Below are 7191 nucleotides of genomic sequence, written 5' to 3'. Positions count from 1 at the left end.
GACTCCATCTCAAAAAAAAGAAAATGTGCATTGTGTCTGACTGGCAGGGGGGTGACTGCACTTGTAAATGTAAGCTGTCAATTTACATTGCCATGGTGAAATTTTAACAGAAACACCTTAGGGTAAAGATCTTGCAGCTCACTAGGAATTTCCTTGTGGACAAAATATGGGGGATGTGTGTAGGTTGGTGTGTATCCTTTCATCCTGTAGCCATCTTATTTAGGAACCAAAACGGGGAGGCAGGTTTGAGTGACACAGTTCTCAGCTTGACTTTTCCCTTTGGCATAATGAGTTTGGGAACCCAAGATTTAATTTCCTTTCACAAAGGTATTAATTTCGTCTATCAGGGTGTAGCCTTCATGGCCTAATCACCTCCTAAAGGCCCTATCTCTTAATAGTGTTGCATTGGGGATTAAGTTTCAACATTAATTTTGGAGGGTACACAAACATTCGAACCATAGCACCCTTCTCAAATGCCATCTTTCCCAGGAAGTCATGCCTATGTATCCCAACAGGTCATCTTATTCTCTGCTGAACACCTAAAACCTTTGCTTATTCCCACGAAACGTATTGTAACCATTGTGTTGAATGTGATAATGTTCATGCAAGTACTTTGTAAAGAAGATAATGCCATGAAAATTCAAAGTTTATTGAGTATCTACTCTGAGCTTCATGGTACTTTCTGCTCCATCACAAGTAATTTGTGTAGCTTCTGTAAACCAAAGCTCCCAAAGAGTAGGGATGCTGTCTTAGTCATCTTCATATCCCCAGCACCTGGCATAGTGCCCTGCACAGAGCAGCCATTTAATACCTTTGTTATAAACTATGTTAGGAACTTTATGATTTTCTTCTCATTTACAACAAATTCCCATGACACGTTTACCTATGTAACAAGGCTGCATATGTAACCCTGCATATGTAACCCTAAACTTAAAATAAAAGTTAAAAAATAATTTATCTCATCTAATTATCACAGCAACTCTTTGGATATGCCTTTAGTCAATAAATATTTATTGATATGTGTGTAACTATGCTACTGTGTTTGTAATTGGTTCCTTCCGGTGGGTTCTTGGTCTCGCTGACTTCGAGAATAAAGCTGCAGACCCTCGCGGTGAGTGTTACAATTCTTAAAGATGGTGTGTCCGGAGTTTGTTCCTTCAGATGTTCAGATGTGTCCGGAGTTTCTTCCTTCCAGTGGGTTTGTGGTCTCACTGACTTCAGGAGTGAAGCTGCAGACCTCCACAGTGAGTGTTACAGCTCATAAAGGTAGTGCAGACCCAAAGAGTGAGCAGCAGCAAGATTTATTGTGAAGAGTGAAAGAACAAAGCTTCTGCAACATGGAAGGAGACCCCAGAGGGTTACTGCTGCTTGCGTGGGTGGCCAGCTTTTATTCCTTATTTGGCCCTGCCCACATCCTGCTGATTGGTCCATTTTACAGAGCACTGATTTGTCCATTTTATAGAGTGCTGATTTGTCCGTTTTTACAGAGTGCTGATAGGTGCATTTATAAACCTTTAGCTACTACCAGGCACGGTGGCTCACGCCTGTAATCCCAGCACTTTGGGAGGCTGAAGCAGGTGGATCATGAGCTCAGGAGAGCAAGACCATCCAGGCTAACATGGTGACACCCCATTTCCACTAAAAATACAAAAAAAACTAGCCGGGCGTGGTGGCAAGTGCCTGTAGTCCCACCTACTCAGGAGGCTGAGGCAGAAGAATGCCGTGAACCCAGGAGGCAGAGCTTGCAGTGAGCCGAGATCACACCACTGCATTCTAGCCTGGGCAACAGAGCGAGACTCCATTTCAAAAAACAAACAAACAAACCTTTAGCTAGACACAAAGCACTGATTGGTGCGTTTTTACAGAGCGCTGATTGGTGCATTTATAATCCTTTAGCTAGACACAGAGTGCTGATTGGTGCGTTTTTACAGAGTGCTGATTGGTGCATTTACAATCCTCTAGCTAGACAGAAAAGTTCTCCAAGTACCCACCCGGCCCAGAAGTCCAGCTGGCTTCACTTCTCACTATGGTTTTATTATTGTTTATGTATATATTTTTTCAACTCTGTATTCAACAGTAGATGCTTAAGATTCTACATGATCTATATAATTTAGGAGTAAAGTCAGAATATATCATTATCTGAAATTTTTTTTAAGTATATGATTAGACCTAAGTTGATTTTGTCCCAAGAAATTCACATTCCACCCCAAGGCTATTTATAAATATAGTTAATGATATTGGTGAGTTTCCTAAACTTGAATTAAAGATGTAACTGAGTCTGGGTATGGTGGCTCATGTCTGAAATCCCAGAGCTTTGGGAGGCTGAGACAGGAGGATCACATGAGGCTAGGAGTTTAAGACTAGCCTGGGCAACATAGTGAAACCCTGTCTCTCTAAAAAAAAAAAAAAAAAATTAAATTAGCAGAATGTTGTGGTGCACACCTGTAGTCCAAGCTGCTTGGGAAACTGAGCAGGGAGGATCACTTAAGCCCAGGAGTTTGAGGCTGTAGTGTGCTGGGACTACGGGCATGTGCCACTACACCCAGTTTTTTTTCTAACTTCTTGAGCTAGGTAGTTAGCTCATCAATTTTTAATTTTGTTTTTTAAAAAAAAATTAAATTTTTCTATTGTCACTTCGCCTAGTATGAGATGGAGTCTCGCTCTGTCGCCCAGGCTGGAGTGCGGTGACGCAATCTCGGCTCACTGCAAGCTCCGCCTCCTGGGTTCACGCCATTCTCCTGCCTCAGCCTCTCCGAGTAGCTGGGACTACAGGTGCCCGCCACCACGCCCGACTAATTTTTTTTGTATTTTTAGTAGAGACAGGGTTTCACCGTGGTCTCAATCTCGTGACCTCGTGATCCGCCTGCCTGGCCTCCCACAGTGCTGGGATTACAAGTGTGAGCCACCGCACCCAGCCAAATTTAAATTTTTCTAAGAATTTAAGTTCCCTTTAAATAGTATGTTTGTCTACATCAAATGAGTTTGAAATGTATTTCCTTTATATTTCAGTATCTTTATGACTTCAGTTTAAATATTTTCAAACTTCCACTCTGTTTATTCTTTGACAGTGAGTTATTTGGAATTGTTTTTAAATTTCTAAATGTACAAAAATGTATGAAAGCCAATAACACCACAGAAGAAAAGGTCACAAAACTTGAAAACACAGCAGTAGAAACTTTCAAAATAATAGACAAAGAGCAAAAAGACTGAAAAAAAAAAAACTAACATCATTGACTTCTGGGACAAAATCAAATGGTCTACTTCTATTTGGAGTCCCAGAAAGAAAGAACTAGAATAAAGCTGAAATAAAAATACAGTCTTGAGCCACTTAATGAGGAGGATACATTCTGCGAAATGCGTCATTAGTCTATTTGGCCTTGTGCAAACATCATAGAGTGTATTTACACAAACCTAGATCATATAGCTTATTGAACACTATGCTATATGGAATAGCATATAGATTCTAGGCTACAAACCTGTTCAGCATGTTACTATACTGAATATTGTGGGTAATTATAGCACAATAGTTAGCATTTGTGTATTTAAACATATCTAAATATAGAAAAGGTACAGTAAAAATACAGTATAAAAAATTAAATATGGCACACCTTCCAGGTCACTTAATATGAATAGCGCCTGCATGGCTAGAAATTGTTCTGGATGAGTCAGTGGGGAGTGAATGTGAAAGCCTGGCACATTATGGTACACTACTGCAGACTTTATAAACACTGTACACTTAGGCTACACAAATTTATAAAAAATGTTTTTCTTTCTTCAATAACAAATTAACCTTAGCTTACTGTGACATTTTTACTTTATACTTTTTTCATTTTTCTAGCTTTTTGACTTGTTTGTAATAATACTCAGGTTAAAACACAGACATTGTACAGTAGTATAAAAATATTTTATTTCTTTATATTCTTATTCTATAAGCTTTTTTTCTATTTTTAAAACTTTTTTTGGTTTGCTTTTTAAACTTTTTTGTTAAAAACTAAGACACAGGGTGGGGTGCTGTGGCTCACGCCCATAATCCCAGCACTTTGGGAGGCTGAGGCGGGCACATCACGAGGTCAGGAGATCAAGGCCTTCCTGGCTAACACGGTGAAACCCCGTCTCTACTAAAAATACAAAAAAAAATTAGCCAGGCATGGTGGCAGGCACCTGTAGTCCCAGCTACTCAGGAGGCTGAGGCAGGAGAATGGCATGAACCCAGGAGGTGGAGCTTGCAGTGAGCCGAGATCGCACCACTTCACTCCAGCCTGGGTGACAGAGCAAGACTCCATCTCAAAAAAAAAAAAAAAAACCTAAGACACACACACAAGAGCCTAGGCCTGTACAAGGTGAAGATCATCAATATCACTGTCTGCCACCTCCACATCTTGTCCCACTGGAAGGCCTTCAAGTGCAATAACATGCATGGAGCTGTCATCTCCTATGATAACAATATCTTCTTCTGAAATCCCTTCTGAAGGACCTGACTGAGGTTGTTTTACAGCAAACTACTTTTTTATAATTACTCTAAAATAGTGATAAAAAGTCAGTGAAGTAGGTTTATTTACAACAGCATCACCACAAGTGTGAGTAATGTGTTGCACTACAGTGATGACAGCTACATCATTAGGTGATTGAAACTTTTCAGCTCCATTAGAGGAGCTAAAAATGGGAGACTTATGGGACCATTGTTGACCAAAATGTCATCATGCAGTACATGGCTATATTTTTAAAACAATAAAAGTTGATGGAGCTTATTTCCATCAGACCCTCACTAAACAAAGGTATAACTGAGGGTGGCCTCAACACCCAGAATGGAACTGAGACCTCCTTTCAATGGTCTAAGAACTGAATCCTGTCAACAGTCGCTGGAGTGAGCTAGGAAACTGACCCTTTCTTACTTGAGCCTTGAGAGGACCACATCCCCAGGTGACACCTTGATTGTGGCCTATGAGAAAAACCCTGAAACAGTGGATCCAGAGAAGCTACGCCAGATTCTAACCTCCAGAAACTGAGATAATAAATGCTGTTTCAATTCATCAAGTTTTGGAGTAATTTGTTAGGCAGTAATAGATGCATAGCTAATGCAACATTCTTCAAGAATAGTGAAATTGAACCCAAAGGATGGGACAAAGAGGCAAGAAAAAATGATATACAAAAAATTAGCAACAATGTGGGTAAATCTAAGCAATGATCAATTGGAAAATAATGACAACAACTATAATTTCATCAGAGGGTGTTTTCTAATAAGCAAGATAGAACTATATTATTGGACCAACATTCATGTGGAACAGGAACAGAGTAACAAGAGCTAATGAGTGTTATTGGCAAGGTGCTTTCTCCCCTGCCTCCTTTTAATAATGGAATACCATGAATTTTAGTGGAGCACATGGCACACCAGCCAGAGACCGTCTTTCCCAGCTTCTGCTACAGATAGGTGTGTTCCTATAACAAAGTTTTTGCTAATGGGATGCAAGTAGAAGTGATGAATGCAACCAGATAACCATTTTACAAGAAAGCTACTTGTTTTCCTCCCAATTTTCTTTCCCATTGGCTAGAAAATGGCAACTGGAGTGATCACTTGAGATCCAAAAATGAAAGCTAAACAAGATGGCAGAGCCAATCCACCAACCTGGGTCCCTGCATGACCTCATGCAGCAGAGCCGCCCACCCCTGTTGAAGGCACAGTGCCCAAGCCCCAGCCTATTCTGAACTGTCGCATGGGAGAGAATAAACATTTCTCCTAGTTAAGATACTTATTTTAAAGTCTCCTTATTACAGCAGTTCAGCATCTATCCTGACAAATACATTATTTGAACTCCAAAAGAAAGAAGAAAAGAAGGGAAAAACATCATAGGAAAAGCACATATTTTAAAAGACATGAAATGAAATGTTGAAAATAAGGTCAAATATGTCAAAAGTCAGTTGGTTAAAAGCACCAATGAAAAGTTGATTTTCATTTAGGATGAAAAAAATCTGACTCTAGCACATTTAGGAAAGACACATCAAAAATATAAAGACACAGAAAGGTTGAATATCAAATAATAGAAAAAGAAATACCAGGTAAATACAATGAAAATAAAGCTAGTTTGCTATATTGCTGTCTGATTAAATGGACTTTCAAGGAGAAAATGCATTATAAAGGATAAATGTATTAATATGTAATGTTAAACATGTAAACTAACCTGGAATATATAGCAACTCTAAGTTTGCAATTATCTAATCTATGTGTGTGTGTGTGTGTGTGTGTGTATGTACACATATACATGACAGAATTACACGGAAAAATAGACAAATATACAATCACATTTGGAGTTTTTTTGACATACCACTCTCAGTAATAGATCAAACATTAAGTAAGAATGTAGAAAACTTGGCACATGTACTAACCTTTACTTAACAAATAATCCAATTCCCCAGTAAACACAGAGGGAACACTTACAAAAATGGACAATGTACTGGGTAATAAAGTTTCAGTAAGTCTCAAAAAATTGGTATCATAGCAACCACCAGGTAGTTGAAATAAGCTAGAATAAAGGCTATTTACTCACCTCCATTCTAAAATATAAGTACTTCAGAAAATGGATAGAAACTTTCCAAATGGATTTATATGTGGGCTAACTATCCCTGAGCTCTTTAGAGAGTTCTGATATTTTAAGGTTGGCATATTATGTTTTTAGTACTATCTTGCACTGCAGCATGGAAACATGGATTAGTAGCTCTTAATTCATACTCTCATTATTAATTAATAAAAGTGAACTGCGCAATGTTATTTAAGTTTTAAGTCAGAAAAAATGACCAGGCGCAGTGGCTCACACCTGTAATCCCAGCACTTTGGAAGGCCGAGGCAGGCAGATCACGAGATCAGGAGTTCAAGACCAGACTGGCCAACATGGCAAAACCCCATCTGTACCAAAAATACAAAAATTAACTGGGCATGGTGGCAGGAATCTGTAATCCCAGCTACTCAGGAGGCTGAGGCAGGAGAATGGCTTGAACCTGGGAGGCGGAGGTTGCAGTGAGCCGAGATCCTGCCATTGCACTCCAGCTGGGTGACAAGAGCAAGACTCTGTCTCAAAAAATAAAAATAAAAAAAGGTCTGAAACTTCTTTAACTCTACAATTTTAGAAATGTAGTATAGGCCATAGGCCGTGTGTGTGTGTGTGTGTGTGTGTGTGTGTGTGTGTGTATACATATTTT

Source organism: Hylobates moloch, unplaced genomic scaffold (assembly GCF_009828535.3).
Source record: "Hylobates moloch isolate HMO894 unplaced genomic scaffold, HMol_V3 SCAFFOLD_11, whole genome shotgun sequence".
Taxonomy (NCBI): domain Eukaryota; kingdom Metazoa; phylum Chordata; class Mammalia; order Primates; family Hylobatidae; genus Hylobates; species Hylobates moloch.
This window is presented reverse-complemented; position numbering follows the sequence as displayed.